The sequence below is a fragment of the Rhinolophus hipposideros genome (assembly GCF_964194185.1).
Source record: "Rhinolophus hipposideros genome assembly, chromosome: 6".
NCBI classification, from domain to species: Eukaryota; Metazoa; Chordata; class Mammalia; order Chiroptera; family Rhinolophidae; genus Rhinolophus; species Rhinolophus hipposideros.
In genome coordinates, this window is record NC_138052.1 from 38,137,422 (window position 1) to 38,161,836 (window position 24,415).

At 34.4% G+C, this 24,415-nt stretch overlaps 1 protein-coding gene across 46 annotated transcripts in view; it reads right to left on the reverse strand.

Moving 5' to 3' along the window:
- Positions 1-24,415, reverse strand: part of BAZ2B (bromodomain adjacent to zinc finger domain 2B) — a 242,266-nt gene that overhangs the window by 123,626 nt on the left and 94,225 nt on the right. The window lies entirely within an intron of this gene.

The window sequence follows — 24,415 nt, forward strand, 5'->3', positions numbered from 1 at the left end:
GAGACAACTAAAGGTGGGATCCTAGGTGGATTTTGGAACAGAAAAAAGATACTAATGGAAAAATTGGTAGGATTCACATAAGGTCTATAGTTTAGTTAATAGTACTATACCAATGTTAATTTTCTCATTTTTATAATCTTGATAATTGTACCATGGCTACATAAATTATTAAAATTAGGGGAAGCTGTGTAAAAATACATGTGTGCGCTCTGTATTTGTTTTGCAACTTTTTAAGTCTAAAATTATTTCAAAACAACAAGAAAAACAAAAAAGCGCAAAGTCCGGCACACAGTAAACATTCAAAAATTACATATGCATTGGGGTTGAAGAATGTAAACCTAAACCTAGAAGAAACGAAAATACAGATTACATTGTGTCAGTAAGACATTTGGTAATAGATGTTATCTGGGTTCAAAAACTGTGTCAAGCTCATTAGCTATGACTTTGTATAAATTATGTAACTTCAGTGAATTTCCAGTTCTTCATGAGTGAAATGAAGATGTAATTGGGAGGATTAAATGAGATAATCATGTAAAGTGCTAAATACCTAGTATTCAATAATTGTCAGCTATTGTTTTTAATAAGTGAACATCTGTGTGAATAATTAGCCATGTGTACATGTGGCAGTAAAAGAAACTTTAAGATATTTTTAGATTATTCATTTCAAGTACTATTTCAGAGTCATGCCTCTTTAAAGGTTATATGTATGCTTCGCATGCTATGTTTTTAGCCAGATAAATTTTCTGTTAAGAATTGAAAATGAACACTTCACAACTGTATAAGTAACAATGAAACTTTCAAAATAAGGGTGCTTTACCATGGAATTTTCAAAATTAGGTGGAAAAAGATATCGATGAAAATCAATACATTAATTTTCAGTTGAAAATATATAATTAGTCTATGACCACATAAGTCATTCATTATTGAAGCATACTGCATAAAACTTGGAAGAAACCCATTTATTCGGATTCTTTAAGAAAAACATGTTCATTAAAATAAAAACAGTTCAGGTATTCAAGAATCATTTCTTCCCAGATTTCTGTTATGGCCAAGTACCCAGATCTGACATTTGCACATCTATAATAGCCTTTCATTCTGACGCTGTGTGTTAAGAATCCCACTTTCAGGAGGCCAGATGGCTCAGTTGGTTAGAGCAGGAGCTCTCAACAACAAGGTTGCCGGTTCAATTCCCGCATGGGATGGTGGGCTGCGCCCCCTGCAACTAAAGACAGAAAACAGCGACTGGACTTGGGGATGAGCTGTGCCCCCCACAAGTAGGTTGAAGGACAACGACTTGGAGCTGATGGGCCCTGGAGACAGACACGGTTCCCCAATATTCCCCAAAAATAAAAAATAAAAATATTAAAAAAAAAAAAAGAAAGAAATCTCACTTTCATCTTAGGTTCCAAACCACCAACAACCAACTGACTCTTTTTGGCCCAAAACAGCCCAGATCCCACATGATCAAAATGAACAAAATATAATAACATAACTCCCCCACCCACAATATACTCACCTATGGAAGACTATCAATCACTAGGTATGTATTTTAACATTTGGCCATTTATGAGAGTACACTTTCTAATGTATAACTTCATAATTATTTATAAGCTAACTAGGTAGGATAAAGATTACTACAGCTGTAAATTAACGTATAACATGGCAGTAAAAAATAAATTTGTTTATATGAACAACAGGAGGAAATGTGTGAAAGATGACGAAGTGATCATAAAGGATTTGATGTATTATGCCCATAGACCTTCCCCATGTTCTAAAGTAGTTCTCAACCAGGAGTGCCTTTGACACACTTGCTTCATCCACTTGGAAACATTTGGTGCTATCTGGAGACATTTTTGATTGTCACAACTGAAAGGGTGCTTTTGGAGTTGCATAGATAAGAGGCCCAGGATACTGCTAAAGACCCTACAAAGCAAGGGCATCTCCCACACAGAGAATTACCTGGACCAAAATGTTACTAGTAATGCTGAGGCTGAGACAGCCTGATCTCAAGTATCAAAAACTGCATTACTGGGAATTCAATGAACCAAAACTGTCTGTTAATTAGTAATTCTAGATATTTGTTATAATAAAATGATTCAAGTTGGCTTAGTACCATTGCAATAAATGAGAAAATTACATTCAACCTATATTTTGGGTCAGCACACCTCCAGAGTCTATTATTTTACATTTTGCCCTAAGTGTTTAAACTTGTCAAGGTATGATGTACAATCAGCACATATCATAATGCTCATTCATGAATTTACTGTATTTTACTAAGATGATATTTACACCAATCTTGAGAACAGACAAAAATCAGAATTATCACAACTTCTTCCCTGAATGATGCTTCCTCCATACTGCAAAAGGATTCAATATCAGTTGTTAATGATAACACTGTTCAAAGTCATGCATATACCATGTTATTTTTGTGTGGAATCATAAGAGTTTTTGGACACTGACAAATGCTAGGTGTAAGCCTGAACAAGCACAAATAGGCAAAGGCAAGGCATGTTTGCTAAAAACTATAAATATGATCAGCTGCCCTGTGTTTCCATTATAATTCCTTTATGATTGAAAGTATAACTATAGAATAGACTGAAGATTCAGAAAGTAAACATAAAAATAGACTTAGATATTTCTCCTGGAAGGAGTTTTTTAAAGAGTGTCTTTATCTTGGCTAACAATACCAAATGTTCTCTGCGGGAGTTCAAAGCACACAAGTAGATTTGCTGAACCATAACTTCTTACAGTGTAACCTCAAGTGAAAATAATAATTAGAAAGAATATCATGAGATAGTCACTAAGCTGCTTGTTTGGTTTAGTAGGACCACTGACAATAGAGATTTGCAAGTCCCATTATTTTTTAAAAGTTCTGACAAAGATTTTTATAAACTATTCCTTTAGATAATTTTCAGGTACCTGACCATTTGAACAAATAATGTTGCAAGATATTAAGTACCAAAACAAAAAGCAAGCAACACATAAAAAATAATTTTGTTAAGGGATTTTGAGAAATAGGCAATGAGGCAGAAAGAACTTACTGTACAGCAGACAAAATTATTCTTAGAATATAACATGTTTGAAGGGAAATGATTCTATTTAATATTTTTATTTACCTACATTCAGAAATAGTTATTTGAAGGCATTAAGTATATTTTGGTTTAAAGTATGAATATATAAAGTGGATCGATTTCCTTTGCTGCTTGACAGATTTTAACTACCTTTGTAAGCAGTGGAACAATTAAAACCCAAACGAAAGTGGGCTGACAATCGGGTACTGTGCGTTGCAGCCTATGATTGGGATCAAATCTCAGACACCCCTAAATAATAGTTTCCCTATCTGAAAAATGATAGGATTAAATTAAACTAGACTTCAAGTTCCAATCTGAGCTTTATCAGGTTGATGGTGTTAACACACACACACACACACACACACACACACACACACCCTTTCACATTGCATTAAAATATTTAACAACTTAATTCTACTTTTTAATTCTCCTTCCATTGCCCTTAGTTCTAGCTACAAATGTGTATCATGATAAATTATAGATTTCTGTTCAATCTTTTAAAGATTACTCTTGTCTTCTTTGTACCTCAAGAGACATTAGGATGAGAAAATTATCCAAGAGTAAAGCACTGATTTTCATACTGCTCAGTAAATATCTATTCAGAGAGAATTCTTTTCCATCCAAAGGATTAAGTGTGCTCTTGCATCAGTGAGGGAGCTGTGAGCAAGAGGTTATCTTATGATATAAGAAAAGATATAAAAGAAAATTAAAGGATGATCTGAGCAAGATTTACCATGTATGAATCAACTAAACCATACGTAGACCTATGTATTTAAATATTAACAAGAATTAGAAATTTCTAACAAGGGTACAAAGGTTAGAAGGATATATTAAAAAAAAAAAAAAGACAATGTCTGGTTAATTGATCCTTTCATCTACATATACAACGGTCCACCCAAAAAAAGCAAGCAAAAAGACCAAAAGCTTTGCTTAAACTAACAAGCACAATTAAAATTAACTGAGATTTCTAAGACACATTTCTGGATAGTAACGGAGGCCAATGCACAACAGACTGAGAAAATAAAGTAGGATAGCAAAGAGAAATCACATTATTCTATATAAGATTTCCACATCCACTCAGAAGCCAAGGAAAGATGTCAAAACATATTATACAGATCTGATGTAATAGAATAAAAATTCCCTTCAATGGGGCAGAAGTAGGGCTTCCCTAACAGGGAAAACAACATATTTCTTAAAGAAAAAAAAATGAGGGTAAGAGTGAATATTGTGCAAAAATATTTTTTTCCTAGTCACCCTAACATTAGGTTTGTCTTTCTAATATTATCACTCTATTGTTTCAAAAGTCTTCAATTTATACAAGAAATATATCCCCACATTTGGGTAAAAATATATGTGAAGGATGTTTGTTACAACGTATCAATTGTAAAAGACTAAAACAAAAAATTCCATCAGTAAGGAATCGTTAAATTATGGTAAATTTCTTTAATAGAATACTATACATCTGTTATAAAAGAATGAGGTTTATACTAGCTAATTGGTTAAATGAAAAAAGTAAAGTAAGAAGAAATAAAAATGGCAAGACCTTATGTGTGATAAAAACAGGGGAATATATTCTTATGATGCTATGATCACAATATTTCTGGAAAAATATATAAAAAACTGCAAACTTTGTTTACTTTTGGTAAAGCGACTGGGGAATTGGAATCTAAGATGGGGCAACTATTTTTCACTGTATATCTTCCACCACTTGAGTGATTTACCATGTGCTAGTATTAAAGACAATTAAACAAATTTTTAATAAGAGAAAGATTTCTAAAGGTTTGTTATTGCTAGAAATTACCTTTCAAAATGTTCTGCAGGGAGTTCTGGTTCAAGGTGATGAGGTAGGAAGATCCTGAACCTCCCATTACACACTGAGTCTACAGCTACTTATGGGACAACTTCCTCTCAATAAAACCTAAAGGCTGGCTGAGTGACAACTACACATCAGGCAACAAAGAGAAAAACCACATTGAAACAATAGGAGACGCCAGGACACAATCGTGCCATAAACCTCACCCTGGTGTGAGGACCTACACCAGGAGGGAACTCAAACCCAGAGCTTCTCCCTGAGGGGTGAAGGGGCTGAATCCCACATTGGACCTTCCAACATTTAAGGCATAAACTTGAGAGACGAGCGCCTAAACATCTAGTGTTGAAAACCAACAGCGCTCACATTTGGAGATGCACAGGATTGTAGTGAGCTGGGAAACTGCTCTTAATGGGCTTACTCTGGGACCTAACGACCAAGGGCCCAGCTCAGAGACAGGTGATCACCAGACTTAAAGTGAAGGAGGCTCACATTTATATTAAAGCGTTGACCTGAGGGGCAGGCATCTAATCTCACACACACATCTAGGATCCTGCTGGAACACTCACTGGAATGGAGACTGGGTGGGTCCATCGTCCTTATCCTTTGCTGTGCTCCAGCATCTTTTAACCCTGAGATAACTGAAGACTTTTTCCAATCTCTCCTCATCTTTATGACCAGGTAAGAGAAGAAGTAGTGGGAAAGAAGACCTAGGGAGATGAGAGGAGTGGGGAGGCAGTGAGGTAGGGAGGGGCATAAGGAGGAAGGGAGACTAAGATTTCAGAGCAACACCACATCACTGATAGTCTACACACCCAGAAAGAAAAAGAAATATTTGCCTTGAAGTAATTTTTAACTGGTGAGTTTTCATGAAAGTACAATGCCACCCTTCATCCTCATCCAGGAGGCAGGAAGGTCCATGCCCCACTGTGTTTTCCCTATGCTTCACTTAGGCTTTCTCTATATAGACCATATCACCTAACTCACCAGATGGGATGTTTTGCTATTGAGGTAATCCTTGACCCTCAATAGTGGGTCACGTGACCCTACACCTGTGATCAAAGCTATGCGAACCAGACAAGACCCAAGGAGACAACAGGCTAGCCAGAAACCTATGACGGGTATTAGCCACCTCTAAAAGATACTATGATCTAATCAGATTCTCTCTGACCGGACGCTTTAACTAATGGAAACAGGGCGACTTATTGCTGAGATGGAGATAATAAAGGCTGTGGTCCTAAGAATATACAAGCTGGAGAAGAAAAAAAAAGTGTGTTGGAAAAAATGTCGGGGGCAGATATACAGAGAAGCTGAGTGGACCGGATAGAGGGAAGATGAGAGTACGGCCAATCTCAGGTTATTTCCCTTAAACGTGACTTTTGATTTTTTTATATTCCCTGAGAACTTTCTATCCTTTCCAATATCTACCCTTTACTTTGAGTTTTAGTGGGTTATTGGTACCTGCAACTGAAAGAGACTGACAGAAAACTTCCTAACAAATATCCTAAAGCTGTATCTGACTAATACTAGGCCACAATTTCCCATCTTTGAACTATAAAGCACTTTGGCTTCTACCTAGGAAGCTGCCAATTACATTGACCTTTTACTGCTCTATATTTCTTTTATGAATTCATTGTATTATTCAACACATAGCCAACATGTTTGTTGTGTCTTCGTTTCTGAATCAGTAAAATGGGATTAATTACACCTACTTCAAAGGCCTGAATTCAGAAGAAAATATCTTAATTTCTTCAAACTAAATATCCAAGAGTGGGAAAACAGCTCATTAAAAGTCAGTATTATTTCTTTCATAAGTTTAAACAAACACTAGTAAAAAATATAAAGAGCATTTCACTTCCAAGCAGATTTCTTTCAAGGTAAACCTGAGTGGCTGTTTAAGAAGTATAGTGGGCTATCCCCTATTCACCTGCCTCTCAAAAGAGTGTTATCATTAGCTTAGCTGAAGACAATAGTATAATTTAAAGTTCTGTTTTAGATAACAGTGAAATTTTCCTTTTACTTTTTAGATAACAAAAATAGTAAAACTGCTTTTCCTGAGAAGATAGTACATAATCTTATAACTTCCAATGTTCAAAAAATTAATTTTGTTCAGACTCTAACTCCTTTTTTCAGTAATCTAGAGACCAACTTTTCTCCTGTATAACATTGAATATCTCCAAAAATTCACAAATAATTATGACAATTCACTGTAACATTCTATTAACTATAAAATTTGGTCAATTTATGTACTAAATTGTCCTTTTAAGTATGCTGTTATTTTCTTACTATCTTCTGAGTTGCATATAATTTGTCCATGTCTTACTGTACGAACATCAATATTAATATGGTTAGTTTTTATTTGAAAGATTCAAGACCTTCCATAACGCTTTTCAGAGAGAATTTAACTGCCTACCTTCATAATACAAGGCTCTAAGTATACATGCTATGTGTCTTTACATGACTTGCACTAAATACATGAAAACAATTAACAGTTAAATACAGTAATATCATGAATATAACCAGGAGCCATTCTTTTAATATTTCAGCAAAGTAAAACAAAGTACCAACTCAGTAATAAAATCATTCTAAAAATGAACACTGAGATGATAAAAATGTTTAAGTACCTTTTATAAGTATATTACTGATTACTAAAATAATACATGTAGTCTAGTGATAAAACCTTCCAAGGCTAACTCAAGAAGAAACGAAAAACTGGAACAGACTGATTACTACCAGGGAAATTGAATTAGTAATCAACAAGCTCCCAACAAACAAAAGCCCTGGACCAGATGGCTTTATGGCGGAATTTTACAAAATGTTCAAAAAAGAATTATCACCTATTCTCCTCAAACTATTACAAAAAATCCAGAAGGAGGGAAGTCGCCCAAACACTTTTTAAGAAGCCATTATCACTCTGATCCCAAAATCAGACAAAGACATTACAAAAAAAGAAAACCACAAGTAGATATCCCTAATGAACATAGATGCAAAAATCCTCAGCAAAATAAACAGAATTCAGCAATACATTAAAAAGATCATACACCATGATCAAGTGGAATTTATTCCTGGGGTATGCAAGGTTTGTTCAACATCTGCAAATCAATCAATGTGATACACCACATTAATAACATAAAAAATAAAATCATATAATCATATCAATAGATGCAGAAAAAGCGTTAGACAAAATCCTGCAGTCATTTATGATAAAAACTCTTAAGAAAGTGGGAAAAGAGGGACTATATCTCAAAACAATAAAGGTCATATATGATAAATCCACAGCTAACATCATACTCATGGGGAAAAGCTAAAACCATTCCCCTTAAGATCAGGAACAAGGCAACGTTGCCGACTTTCTCCACTTTTATTCAACATAGTTCTGGAAGTTCTAGCCACAGCAATCAGACAAGAAAAATAAATAAAAGGCATCCAAATTGGTAAGGAGGAAGTAAAATTGTCATTATATACAGATGACATGATACTATATAGAGAGAACCCTAAAGACTCCACCGAAAAACTATTAGAACTGATAAAAGAATTTAGTAAAGTAGCAGAACACAAAATTAATATTCAGAATTCAGTTGCATTTGTATATACCAATAATAAAACATCAAAAGGAGAAATTAAGAAAACAATCCCATTTACAATTGATTCAAAGACTACAAAATACCTAGGAATAATTTTAATCAAAGAAGTAAAAGACTTGTACTCAGAAAATAATAAGACACTGAAGAGAGAAATTAAAGAAGATACAAATAGATGGAAACATATACCATGCTCGTGGATAGGAAGAATTAATATCATTAAAATGTCTATATTGCTAAGGCAATATACAGATTCAGAGCAATTCATATTGAACTACTGAGGACATTTTTCACAGTAATAGAAAATATAACCCTAAAATTTATATGGAACCATAAAAGACCCCAGATAGCCTCGGCAATCTTGAGAAATAAGAACAAAGTGGAAGGTATAACAATATTTGACATCAAATTGTACTACAAGGCTACAGTAATCAAAATAGCATGGTACTTGAATAAAAACAGACACATAGATTGATGGAACAGAATAGAGAGCCCAGAAATAAATCCATGCCTCTATGGTCATTTAATCTACAACAATGGAAGCAAGAATTTACGGTGGGGTAAAGACAGTCTATTCAATAAATGGTGCTGGGAAACCTGGACAGACATGTGCAATATAATGAAGCTGGACCACCTCCTTACACGATATACAAGAATAAATTCAAAATAGATTAAAGACTTAAATGTAAGATCTGAAACCATAAAACTCCTAGAAGAAAATATAGGAAGAAAGTTTACAGACATTACCTGGAGTAACATTTTTATTTATATATCCCCTTGGGCAAGGGAAGTAAGAGAAAAAATTTATAAACAAATGAGATTATGTCAAACTAAAAAGTTTTTCACAGCAAAAAAAACCATCAATAAAACAAAAAGGGATGCTACTGAATGGGAGAAGATATTTGGCAATGATAACATCTGATTGGGGTGAATATCCAAAATTTACAAAAAACTCACTCAACTCAATTCCAAAAAAACAAACAACCCAATTGAAAAATGGGCAGAGGACATGACAAGACATTTTTCTAAAGAGGACATACAGACATATGAAAGAGGGCAAATAGACATATGAAAAAATGCTCAACCTCATTAATCATTAAATAAATGCAAAAATAAAAACCACAATGAGATTCTACCTCACACCAGTCAAAATGGCTATCATTAATAAATCAACAAACAACAAGTGCTGGTGAGGATGTGGAGAAAAGGGTACCCTTGTGCACTGTTGGTGGGATTGCAGATTGGTGCAGCCACTATGGAAAACAGTATGGGGGTATCTCAAAAATCTGAAAATGGAACTACCTTATGACCCAGCAATTCCATTCCTAGGTATCTATCTAGAGAAATCCAAAACTCTAATTCGAAAAACTTTATGCACTCCTATGTTTATTGCAGCACTATTCACAATAGCCAAGACATGAAAACAACCAAAATGCTCATTGGTAGACGACTGGATTAAGAAACTGGTACATTTATACAATGGAGTATTATGCAGCCATAAAGAAGAATGAAATCTTACCATTTGCAACAATATGGATGGACCTAGAGAACATTATGCTAAATGAAATAAGTCAGATGGAGAAAGACAAATACCATATGATCTCACTTTTATGTGAAATCTAAAGAAAAGAATAAATGAATGAACTAATCAGAAACAGTCTCGGAGATATAGAGGAAAAACTGAGGGTTGCTAGATGGAGCGGGGTGGAAATGAGGGAAAAGGTGAGGGAATTAGAAAGCACAATCGGTAACCACAAGATTTCCATGGGGATACGAAAGTCAGTTTAGGAAATATAATCAATAACGTTGTAAAGATTTTGTAGGGTATCCGATGGACATTTGTCTTATTAGGGAGACCACCTCAGAGATCATGTAGATGCCTGATCACTGCAGTGCACACCTGAAGCTGAAATTGAACAATAATGAATGTCAACTACAATTTTATATATATTCACAAGAAGTGGAGTATAGCATTAGGAATAGAGGCAGTGGAAATATACAGCTGTATGCAAAGTCAGAGGGGTAGTAGTTTGGAGGGGCTGATCACTTTGTGAGGGATATAAATGATATATGTCTAACTATTACATTGTTTTGTACACCTGAAACTAATAAAAATAAAAAATAAAATTAATTAAGTAATGTAAAAATGTATTTTAATAAAAATGCACAATAATCATTAAAATTTATATGGAACTTGATAATTTGCACACCAAAAAAAGTTTGCACATATATTCTCGTTTTACCCATAGAACAAATCTTGAGGTAGGTAGGTTTGATATTATTATTTCAATTTCACAGATGAGGAATTCTGAGTTAATGTGTACCATTAATGGTCAGTTTTTAAAAATGAGAGTAAAAGATTTAGAAAAACCTCTCATTTCTTATAAAATTTTTATAAGGAATAAAAATGAAGTAGGAATAACTTTTTAAATTTTCATAAATATACATATCAATAACTAAACCAACTGCTTATCAATTTTCAGTTTCTGAAGTGGACAAATTCTGGGCAACAAGACCTACACATTTCCTTTCATCTATTACTCCAAACTAAACATCAAATATTAAGGACTTGTGTGAGGGACAATGCCAGTTTTGAATTATGCCAGTTTTGAACCCAGTCTCCTGTTTCTACTTGATTCTGCTTGTCACTCCTATCAACTTTTCATTTTTCCTCATTTTTCTGATTTGATGATTCCATTTATTGTTTGTGTAAAACCTTGGCTTCACATAACTATTTTGATACCTTACACTAACGCCAGTGCTTCTGGCTGCTTTGTTGCACACCCCCATATCCTTGTTAAAGTTAGTGCAAAGTAGTCTTTATCCTTCATTCCAAGTCTTTTATCAGTTAACTCAATCCCACTGCCATAATAGTAGAAAAAAACTTACTTCATCCGCATGTTGAAGCAGGCCCACTCTGTTGTAACTATCATTATCAGCTATTCAAACGATCCTTTTGCTCTCCTGTACTTTTGTACTTAGAAGCAACAAATTTTATCACTGCTTATGTTTTCTTACCGATCTATAAAACTGAATTTCAATTAGGTGATTCTAAATATTCTAAATAAATAGCAGAAAGGTGTAACAACAACCAACCACATCTTATCTTTATCCCCAAGTAAAAGAGCAAAATAACAAGGAAGAAAAGAGCTCTGGGAATAAGGAGGCCTGGATTCCATTTCCAGCTATGGTACTAATTAATAACTCTGACACTGGTCCATTTAACATCTGTAAATTACAGTTTTCCCATATGCTTGGGACTCTACTTCTTAAAATACATCAGTAATGCTTTTATTTTAACCTTCTGCAAATTTAATTCAGAATGTTTAAATATGCTATCAGTTGCCTTGTCCATGAGGCCTTTCCTGGGCATATTATTTAAAAATCATCACCACATCACCAACACCATTTCTCTTTTAGATTACGATATAAATTACTATATATTTTATTTATTTTTCTTAATTATTTTTGTCTGATTCTCCCACAAGACTGTTGACTAATATGTCGATTTTGTTCACTATAGTATTTTCAGAAGCCTAAAACAGTCCCGGCACAGAAAATGTGTTCAATAAGTATCTGTTGAATGAATGAATAAATGAATGAACGAACGAACAGCCATCCAAGAGGTTTGAGAATTTTAAGAACTCTTTAATTACAAAAAGTCATTAACGTAAGAATTCTCCTTCCCAATAGCTAACCTCAGATAATTTTGTACCTGCATATATATATATATATATGCAAACTTGCTATGGCTACATTAATTCAGTTTGAGGCCTAACAGGTTTATCCAACATTATAAATTCCTAAGTACTTACCAGACTTGTTCCGCAACTTCGTTCCAATAGTCACGTGACTAGCGACATTTTTATAATAGAGGGATTTAATAGAGACAAATAAGCCTGAGATTCTAAATCACATAAACTACTCACTCTCTTCTGCTGGTTCTGCTCCCTAAATATCTTCTATCTATTCCCACCATCATCTCAGTATAATTCCAACATCTCTTCTTCCTGTAAATACCTCAATAGACGTCTAAGGGATCTCTCTGCTTCTCTTTGTCTCCAATCCTCCACACAGCCACAGTGATGCTATTTTTAAAAAATAGTAATATCTTTAATATAAAAATCTGATCCTGCCACTCCCTTACTTAAAACCAGTATCTCTACATCACATGCATGGGAAAATCCCAGGCCCTTTGTTTGGCATAAAAAGCTCTTCCTAATGAGGCCTCTGACTTCCACTTTGGTCCCACTCTCTTCCTAAACTTTACCTTTTTCTAAATATACTATAAACTTGATATTTAGTTAAAGCAAAAGCATCACTCTGATACATTTATCTTACATCCTATAAGCCTGACTTGTAAAACACACAGCACAGCTTCTTCTGTTAGCACTTAGACCTCCTCTCCTAATTTTAATAAACAGTTGAAATGTAAAAATGTAACTTCTCATTCAAGTCATCTATTTGTACCATAAACTTCCATATTTATACCAAACTGCTCAAATTCATTACAGGTAAAGAGTTACAGTCCGCTGGTTCATTTGTGTTAGCTAATTTTATTTTACTTCAAACAGCAATACCCTGGGGTTTGCTGAGTCACACCAGGTTTATGAGTCTCATACTGAACATCTCTCTCAAGACATGTATTGGAGTTCTTTAGAAGACAGTGAGATTCTACTCAGATATACAGCAAGATAATTTTTATATAAATACTATACACAAATAAATAAAAGTACAGGTCCACAACATTCCTCTAACCAAGTTTCACATGCATTAATTTGGTTCTGCTGTTCAATCTGTTTACATAGGTTATATTTTAAACAAAGATGCAAAGAGCAATCGTGTTTCAAAATCTGGCCTTAGAAAATAGAAGCTCATTTACAAAGCTACAGGTTTATTATATAAACACCATCAATTTATTTTACATCTTGATGAACAGGAATAACATTACGAAAACGACTTAATATTCTCAGATAAAGTAATAAGCCCACTACAAAGAGTGGGACTTATCCACTTAGAAAATTTGATCAAACAAAGTCTTCATTTTAGAATCTAGTGAAACAAAGGAGTGTATGACTTGTTTCATGGTGGAAGAGAATTCCAGCATAGTGCTTTCACCTACTAGGTTTTCAAATATTTACTGTTAAATGAATTCTTTACTACCTAAACGAGTTTTACCCTAGGATTCCTTTAACGCAATTATTTTCGACCCTGGCTATATATTAGAAACGCCTGGGGGATCTTAAAATTATTATACCCATGCGAAGGCCCAACTCCAGATAAATTATGTCAGAATCTCTGGGAGTGGGGGTTATGCATTAATCGTTGTGGGAAGCTCTCCAGGAAATGTTAATGGCCAATCAGAGTGGAGAACCATTGTCATAGTGCTTTGAAAAACTTCAGTTCAACATTGCTTGATTATATCAATCTCTAGGTTTGAATGAAAATAATAATCAACTAATGTTCACTGCACTATAGTGTTCACCGGCCTGGTATATAATATTAAGAATAAGGCTATAAGACTGACTAAAATGAAAAAGGAAGAAAGGCAAACGGGGTGGGGAGCAAGAGGGAGAGCGGGAAAGAGAAATAAAAAGGAAGGAAGAAAGAATAGAAAGGACAGAAAGAAAGAAAGAAATCTGGTAAAATGAGGTGGTAGAAGAGATTAAGTACAAGAGTAGGTAAAATGCACGGACAACCTGGATAAAAAGATCCCAGGAGAAGAAGGCAAGAAAATAGAATTATCATCTTAAGGTCCAAAAGCCAGATTGGGGGATAAAAAAAGAAAGACAATAATTCACACAGACAACAGCAGATAAGTATAAAGGGAACTTCTATAAACTAGAACTGACAACCAAAGACTTGAAAAATAATTGGCTTTACTGTTAATGAAGGCTGTGAATAGGTACACGTGCATAAGCTAACTGTGTATTATAGACTGTCTACACTGTGCTCAGGTGAGCACGCAGGGTGGTTTGTAACCAGAGCAGGTGTGAGAACTCCCAGCCACCCTCGTATCCTAACAAGGACAGAGAAATCTGAACCAAGAATCTCTCCTTTCCAAGAGTCTTCTGCCTTTGCCCAAAGAACTCTTCTAAGAGCTGGCTGATAAGTCAGCTGTAAGTAGAGTATTTAAACCGAGGATTACATATACATTAGGCACACTGAAAAGAAGTAGGGAAAACAGGACCACCACTTCTCCAAAAAAGTTTCTGTATGGACATGAGACTACATGTGACTGGGTAAGGCTCTCCAGCCACCCATGAATCCCTTACCAGGTAACCTTCACCATGGTCTCTCACTCCTTGAAGCTCCAACTCACCCACATACAGAGGGATCCAGGATGATGGGAGGGAACAGGACCTCGCAGTGGAACCTACTGCCCCAGTTACTCAGCTTTGAGTAGTAACGTATGCCATATTACATCAGGATGATTGACTATCCACAAAGTCCAGTTTCAATATCATGTATGACGAACAATTAATGAAATAAACGGATTAAAACAAACCTATCATTCTTCGGCAATAAAGATTTTAGAAAAGCTTCCAAAGAGGGATGGCACAGAGTTCTATTAACTGCTTATTGAATAAAAGAATATCTCCTGGTACTTATGCAGTAATTCCACAAAGAACAAGATAAGCGTAGTTCAGGAAACATCCTAAAACTTCAGGAAAGATACTTATTCATACTTAGGCTACAGCTTAGAAAAGAGGGGCCTGCCTTTCACAGTGTATCTATTAAAATACAGATCAGCAAGAGAAACATCATTACCAACAATGCCGTGTTCTCCTTCTCCTCCCAAGTTGTGACATCCTAAACACTTTCCTTTTGAAGTTAGAGATGAATAATTGAGTACTGATTTCTACCCTCAGTAAGTTGTGTTCTAGAGTGTGAGGAGGGAAAGGGAAAGAATGAGGTAAGTGATAGAATCTAACAATTAAAATATCCAAAGAGGTAGAAGAGTCCAAAAATGTGCCCTATTCGTAGGACTGATAAATAATCCACCACTTCCATACAAGCCCGCTGTTCAGTATCAGGTAGACTACTTTGCAGGGTGAGTGAACAGAGAAGTAGTGGTACCTCTAATAAGGTATCTAAACTAGGTAATGAAAATTATACATTCATGGGACCCCAAATAAAGTTCACAAGAAGAGGGCCATTTAAAAGTTGCTAGATGGCTATTAAAGAAAACCTGGTGGCAACAAAGGAGCAAGAAAAGGGGGCAGCAGAGGGAAAAAATTTGAGGATTCCTTCTAAAATGTAGCCTGATATATTGAGGAGAAGTCCAAAAAGTGGAGAAATCTGCTAAGAACTCTAGAAAAAGTGTATTAAGCAAAGGATCACAACCTGACTCAGGAATAATATCCAAGCTCCAAATCGCTACAAGAGAGTAAGGAGATAAAAGGAATTCTGGATAATCTCGGAAGAAAGAAGACAAAAAGGGGAACTGAGAAGAACAACAGACAAACACACCCTTCAATTCTCAAGTTCATCCACATTTGGTTTTAGCTTGAAAAAGTCAGTGTTTCCCAGCCACAAACATACCTTGGACCCCACTCCATTCTGTCTAATAGGGATACTGGCAAAAAGGTGTGTGGTACGTAGTATCCTGGAATGACTGACAGATGTGGGAGACTTGGAGTTTATGTAAGAGACACCCAGAGACACTAACACTAACCCTATATTCTTAGTGGACCTGGAAAAGCTTCCAAAGTAAATGGAACATCACATCAACCAGTACAGGGGAAGATTCTTCAAATTGGAATATTAACCTCCAGGTCTACATGGCCAGTTTGTTTTATTCAAATGTAAACAGTGGAAGCAACAGACTCTAGAGAGAACCTCTCACGAAATCGCAATCAAGAAATTAACTGAATGACAAAATTATATCTAAGAATATTAATTCCAAGTATTTGGTGAAAACTAAGACTTGGAAAGGTATTCCCGGAAAAAAGCAGTGGCATCTCTGAAAAAGTTTCACTTGAATTTCACATATACTAGCTCCAGAAAGTTCTAAGGCATTCAGTTTATTTGAACGTGTCTACTTATGTATCAGGATTAATTTAATTTTGGAAAATTAGATTGTTTTTAATCAGTGCACTAAGATACTAGGGATCAAATTAGATCTAGGATTCATTTGATGCTTCCCGCCATGTGACAACTAATCTTCTAAACTGAATGATAAAAGAATAATTAAAAAGAATAATGAGAAAGGAAGAGTAGATAAGAGTTAGTTATACTAAAGGCACAAATACTTTTAAAAAGAAGAAACTTAAAAGTTTAAAAAAGAGGTTCAAAAGGGACCAGATTGTTTCTAACCGTAAGTAAAGATATTTTGAAATAGTATTTCTAAATAACACTAAGATATTTTTTATTTGTACTATAGACTGTTACACAGCCTAATAAATACTCCAAACACCAGGGTTAGCAGATACTTTGAAATGAACACTGACTTTGGTATTTTGTTATCCTCTTTAAATTTTCTAAAAAAATGTATTTTATTGTCATAAGAACTCAATGTGAAATCTACCCTCTTAACAAATGTTTTAGCATACAATACATTGTTGTTGCCTGTAGGTACAATGTTGTACAGCAACTCTCTACAACTTGTTCATCTTGCTTAACTGAACCCATTTCTCCCTCCCCGCCCCCCTTCCCTGACAATCACCACTCCACTCCTTGATTCTGTAAGTTTGACTGTTTTAGACATCTTACGGAAGTACAATCTTGCAATATTGGTCATTTTGTGACTTGCGTATTTCACTTAGCATAATGCCCTCAAGGTTCATCCATGTTGTCACATATTGCAGAATTTCCTTCTTTTTTAAGGCTGAATACCATTCCATGGTATTCGTATCAGCACATTTCTTTATCATTTAACTGTTGATGGACACTTAGGTTGTTTCTACACTTTGGCTATTGTGAATAGCACTGTAATGAACATAGGAGGGGTAATATGTCTTCAAGATCCTAGTTAGAATTCTTTTGGATAAATACCTAGAAGTGCAATTGCTAGATCACTTTTTTAAATAGAATTAACTTTTTTTTAATTGGGTAATATTGGGGAACAGTGTGTTTTTCAGGGCCCATCAGCTCCAAGTCGTTGTCCTTCAATCTAGTTGTGGAGGGCGCAGCTCAGCTCCAAGTCCAGTGGCCATTTTCAATCTTAAGTTGCCGGGGGTGCAACCCACCATCCCATGAGGAAATTGAACTGACAACCTTGTTGTTAAGAGCTCCGCTCTAACCAACTGAGCCATCCGGCCGCCCCTCCGGAAGCTCAGCGGCAGCTCATGGTCTTCAATCTAGTTGTGGAGGGCACAGCTCACTGGCCCATGGGGAATCGAACCAGCAACCCTCTTGTTCAGAGCTCGCGCTCTAACCAACTAAGCCATCTGGCTGCCCTATTAATTCTATTTTTAAATTTGTTTTCTTTTCCTTTGAGAGAAATATCATGTTTAAGGTTTTGAATCCATTGTTAAGTTACTTTAAATTTTGTACACTGTTCAAGGGTAAAGTATATTTTGGTTAGGATGTGTTCATACCTGATCCATCTCCAAAACATTCCTAATGAACGTTGCCAGCTCCTGAACATTCTTGATTGGGATGGCATTATGCAGAGGCCTGGAGGCCTCACCTAGACCTACGTCCTTTGAAGGAGTTCATATTGAGCTCAAGAGCTTTATGTTTCTTTTAGAAGTTTTACAGTTTCAGGTCTTACACATAAGTCTTCACTTCATTTTGAGTTAATTTTTATGTCTGGTGCAAAATTTCATTCTTTTGCCACGTAGATATGCAGTTTTCTAAACACTATTTGTCAAAAAGATTAGTCTTTTCATATTGTCTATTCTTGGCACCCATTTTGAAGATCAGTTGACTGTGTATGCGTCGATTTATTTCTGGGCTCTCTTTTCTATGCCACTAGTCCATAAATGCCAGTACTATAGTGTTTTGATTATTGTAGCTTGAAAAATATATTTTGAAATCAGGAAGTGTGATGCCTCCAGCCTTGTTCTTCTTTCTAAAGACTGATTTGACTACTTATGATCTTTTCTGTTTCCATATAAATTTCAGAATTTTTCTTTTCTGTTTCTGTAAAAAAAGAAAAACAAAAAACTGCCACTGCAACATTGACAGGAATTGCAGTGAATCTGTAGATCCCTATGAGAGCTATTGACATTTTAACAATATGGTCTTCTAATCCCCTCTTTAAATTTTCTCTTTCACTTAGTTTCTGATCCCTTTAAATTCTTTGCTTTCTTACCAGCCCAGCAATGCCTCATAAAAGCATTTAAAGTATTTTATCTAATTAATTTTCCAGTAGGTTATTCAAAGTATTTAAATCTACAATACTTCTGTGCTCAGCTATTGTATTTTTTGCTTTTAACGAAGTGAAAAATTATTCCCCAAGTTTTTCCCAAGTCTAACCTTTGTTGATAACTTAGAAACCCTATAATCTCATTCTCAATTCCTACTTAGGTGTGGAAAGAGTAGGCTCAAATCAATATTATGGCAACTCACCTCAATGGTGTAAACAAAGAAAAAAAATGATTCCATGAACAATCCTGTGTCAATTTTCTGAAAATGATTATTTCAAACTCTATGCACCAAATATTCTCATGCTACCTTTTAATGAGAAATTTAAAGTAAACTTCTGATTAGTCTTCCTTTTCATTTCCAGAAATTACTTTTCTGTTGTCTGAACAACATTCTTCTTAGGATGACCCATTCTATCTGTTATACTATTTCCATATTGAATCTACAAGTGTAATTTATTACACTTGTAATATTATATATTCCTCCTAGGTATTCTGGAATTAGATCTAAATATTTCCCCACTACTCTTACTTCCCACTTCCTGGGTCATGTGATCTTATTAAGCCAGTGAATCAAACCTGCCTTTTGGCTTAGTGGTCCTTCACAGATCTATAAAAATATAGGTAAACATTGTTCCACTAACTCACGTTGAATTCCAGAATTTACACTTAAGAGTCATCTTAAAATCGTCAACTGAAATGACTCTAGTCTTCTCTCTCAGACTTATAAAATATGAAATTTTAACATGTATGATAAATGGATTAATGTAAAATGACAAAAAGAATATACTGGGAATATTTTCCAGTTAGTTATATTTTCCAGTTAAGAGTGATTTTACTTTATAATGTTAAAAGGGAAACTTAAAAAAAAAAAACAACCTTAAAATTGGGCAGAAATATATTAAGTTATACTAATTGTGGAAACATCCATTCTTATCTTTTTACAACAAATTCTTAGATACTGAGAAATACAAATTTGATGACTGTGTTCTATAAAATATTACAGCAAAATTTGGATTACATACAACCAGAGGGCTTACTTATTTTATTAAACTTTACTTTAAAAGGTCACACTTTATACATACACATGTTCACACACATAACACATGGCTTTCTGTTTCTTTTCTTTTTTTTCCTTTTAGGAAAAGTATATAGAATATGCTGAAGCCAGTATTCATTTAATCTAATCTTTTACATATTATGTAGTATAACAATAAAAATTAATGCTTGATGCAGTCGCTATGGAAAACAGTTTGACAATTCTAAAAAGCTACACATAAAATTACCACATGACCTAACAATTCCACTCTGAAGGTATACACATACCCAAAAGAATTGCAAGAAGAAACTTGAACAAATACTGTACATCTAAATGTCCATCAATAGATTAATGGGTAATGAATGTGATGTGTGTGTGTGTGTGTGTGTTATATGCCAGGGGTGCCAAAAAATGCATACACACTTGAAGAGAAGTTAATAGTTGGGTCAGTATTGCTCAAGCAGTAGTTTGCTGTAATCAGAAGTGTCTGGACACTGATGATAACCACTTTAAGCACTTCTTGTAAATGCAGAAGTCAAACATGACTTGTATTCATCTTTTGTTATCAGTATATATTAATAGTTTTTTCCTTTCTTGAAATGTATGTTCATTGTTTTGGTACCTTGTGTATATAACATATATATGCAGAGAGAAAGATATTACTGAGCCCTAAAGAGCAATGAAGTTCTGATATATGCTATTACATGGATGAACCTTGAAAATAAACATTATAGTAAGTAAAATAAACTTGACACAAAAGGACAATTATTACATTATTCCACTTATAGAAAATAGGAAATATCTAGAACAGGAAAATTTATGGGGACAGAAAGCATGTAGATTCAAGTTTACCAGCGGCTAAGAGTCAGAGGAAATGGATATTTAGCAATTAAAGGTTAGAGAGGCTTTGGGGTGATAAAAAAGTTTTGGAAATAGACAGTGGTGATGGCTGCAGAATACTGTGAATGCAATTAATGCCAATGAATTGTACACTTAAAAATGGTAAAAATGGTAACTTTTATGTTACATATTTTACAACAACTTAAAAAACTTAATGTAATATACCAAAACCATTGGATTTAACACTTTAAATGGGTGAATTGTATAGTGTGTGAATTATATGTCAATAAAAACACTATAAAAATTAATGCTTGAAGTCTTTCAATGCTTGAAGCTTGGGTTTCTCTTTCTTAAAGAAGCCTTCCCTGGTCATTCTAGTGACGCTTCTCTTATTGTTGACGCATGGTATTTTACTTCTTTATATCACTCACTTAGCAATTAATCAAACCCTCTTTTGACATCTCTGGTGTTTTTAAATTACTGTTACACAATTAATATTTGATTATGCTTTGTTTACAAAACTAGATTAGTTGCTCAAATGATCAAATCAAGACCCATATTTAATATTTGTATTTTGTTTACCAAACAAGATTAGCAGTACCTAAAATTGTCAAATCAGGACCCAGTAGCCCTCTACCGTCTTCCAATTATCAAAATATAATTCAATTTTACACTTGCACAAATACATTAAGTAAAAGTTTCCAAAACAAATGTTAAGAGAAAGCATTCTGGGGAAAAAAGTAATCAGAATACTCATTCCCTAGGCACTCCAATTAATCAAGGATGTAATAGATTTAGTCCAATATAATTATTAAAAATAGGCAATAATACTTCTAATAGAAAATTTTGATCAGCCAGTCATTTTTCTTTTACCCCAATTAAATCAAAGACAAGATGCTGTCTAAATAAAAAAATAAAACAAAATAGGAAAGAAATTCACTAACATTTAACCTTATCCATGCCTTATCCATGGGGGACATGCTCCAAAACCCCTCTGGATGCCTGAAACTGTGATAGTACCAAACCAAATGTGTGTATATATATATATATATATATATATATATATATACACATATACATATATATACATATATACGTATATATATACTGTTTTTCCCTATACTTACATGCCTATAATCAACTTTAATTTATAAATTAGACACAGTAAAAGATTAATCATGATAATAATAAAATAGAACAATTTCAACAATATATCATAATAAAAGTTATGTGAATGTGGCTTCTCATAGCAAAGTAGCATGAATTTCTTCTTCCTTCTTCAGTTTCACAGACAGAAGATTTGTACTTACTATAGACCTTAGCAACCTCAGCATATGATTTCTTCCCTCATTAAGTCAAGAATTTTCACCTTTTCAATTAAAGGAAGCGCTTCACGACTTTTCTTTGGTATATCTGAATTGCCAGCATCACTTTTTACATTTGGGGGCCATGGTAAGTAAAACAAGGGTTCTTTTAACACAAGCACTAGAAGATGGTGACAAGTCAATCTCATAACTGAGATAGCTACAAAGCGATTTAATGAGCGGGTAGAATATGTAACATGGGCAAGCTGGGAAAAGGGATGTTTCACATCCTGGGCGGGATGTCAAGAGATTTTATCACACAATTCAGATTGGTGCACAAATTAAAGCTACTTGTTTCTAAAACTTTCAATTTTACATTTTCAGACTGTGGTTAACCATTGATAACTGAAACCGCGGAAAGTGAAACTATGGATAAGTGGAGACTACTGTACTGATATTTTTTTATGCTTCCGAAGAAATGCTAGAATATATACTTGTAGTCCTTAACAGAATTAACTAAAATATGAAATTACACAGATAATTTAGTTACAATAAAAAAGGGTGCTTTGGGGCCAATCAAAATTTTTGTTTACATAAAAAGCTCATTTGATGATTACAGTGATATTAAAATAAACTATACATATGTGTTTGGTGTATAATAATAAAAAAGAAGGAAGACTTTAGAGAAAGCAACAGGAAGGATATATATATTTGATGCTTTGAAAAAATAAAATAAAAATTTGAGAAATGAATAAAACAGCACAATTGATATAAAGCCATATATTTATAGAACAGAAATACAATCACGAGGTAAATTTCCTACTTATATCATTAGTATATGTTTAAAATGACCTTTTAGGCTAATTGGCTATTTTAATCCACAGCATATTGTTGTTTTGTTAAAATTGGTTTTTTTTTAATTTTTTTTTTAAATTGGTACTTTTTAAATTGGTGTTTTTTTAAAATTGGTACTTTTTAAATTGTGTAACATGTTTTTGCTAAAGTATTTCTTCCCTACAGAATGTCTAAACGACTTGCTCTTAAGTGTGTCTTTAAAAACAAATGTAAACAATATTAACTCCTATGAAATTTAAGAAATAACATACTTTGATCTAACAGCAAAAGTTTTAAGTTTTTAAAATATGACATTATTACCTCAAAAGTAAACCTGTTTCAATGAACAACTACATTTCTATTCCTTACTGAAGTAGAATGACTTACATTCACTATTCCAGTGAAAATACCCACTGCTATCTCAGGGAATATTGCTTTTCAAGCCAATAACATTTAACTATTTATCAAATTCACTTCCCCCAGAAAACAGCCAATAAAGGGAAGCAAACAAAAAATGGTTTCCTTCAGACAAACGACATTGTGAGTTAAAACTCACTCTTCATTAATTAGAAAGTCCTCATGCCCTTAATCTCTGAGGTTTTATCATTTACACATGATTCCAAAAAGATTGGGTTGTGATTCCCAAGGTCACAGCATATCAGAAAGAGGGATGAGGGATAAAGATAATGATGATGACAGCAGCTGTAATTTTCTAAGCATGTATCAAGCACCACAATGGGAATGCGGCTAGGAGTGAAGGGGAGTATCTGTAATAGGTAACTGCATTGAAAGCGGTGTGGGAATTCAAGAGATCAACAAATGGCTTGATTCCACAATCAAGAATCTAAAAACCTTATGTCCGAAAGTTATCACCGTGTTACAATAGAGACTGACTAATGTTCAAAAACACAACTCCTTAAACAAAAGTTTAAAATTTTGCAAAGTTAAAAATATAGGGGGCGGCCGGATGGTTCAGTTGGTTAGAGCAGGAGCTCTTAACAACAAGGTTGCCGGTTCAATTCCCTCATGGGATGGTGGGCTGTGTCCCCTGCAACCAAGATTGAAAATGACGACTGGACTTGGAGCTGAGCTGCGCCCTCCACAACTAGATCGAAGGACAACGACTTGACTTGGAGCTGATGTGCCCTGGAAAAATAGACTATTCCCCAATAATAAATATATATGTTTATTATTTTATAATAATAATGTATGATATACATATCACACATTTTAAAAATAAGAAGTATGGACAACAGAATCTGAAAGACCTAGATTTGAATCCAAAATATCAATGACCTTAGGCAATTCTGATCTCCCTCAGGCTGTTTTTCCAAAAGTAAAATGAGAATATTTACCTTATGGCACTGTGGTGAGAATCAATGTAAAAGCACCCCGTACGGCTCATGAATATAGTATCCACTGGAATACTATCAAAACTTAACTCCCCAGAATAATTTCTTCTTTGAGATAAACAATTTTATTACTTTTTAAATGTTGCTACATTTAAAGATGTTACTCCGTAGTTCACAAATATGAAACGCCAAGATTCATTTAAGTGTATAAAGAATGCTCTCAAATCTCATCATAAACCACCTCTTTGACATGAGTCTAACTCACTCTTTA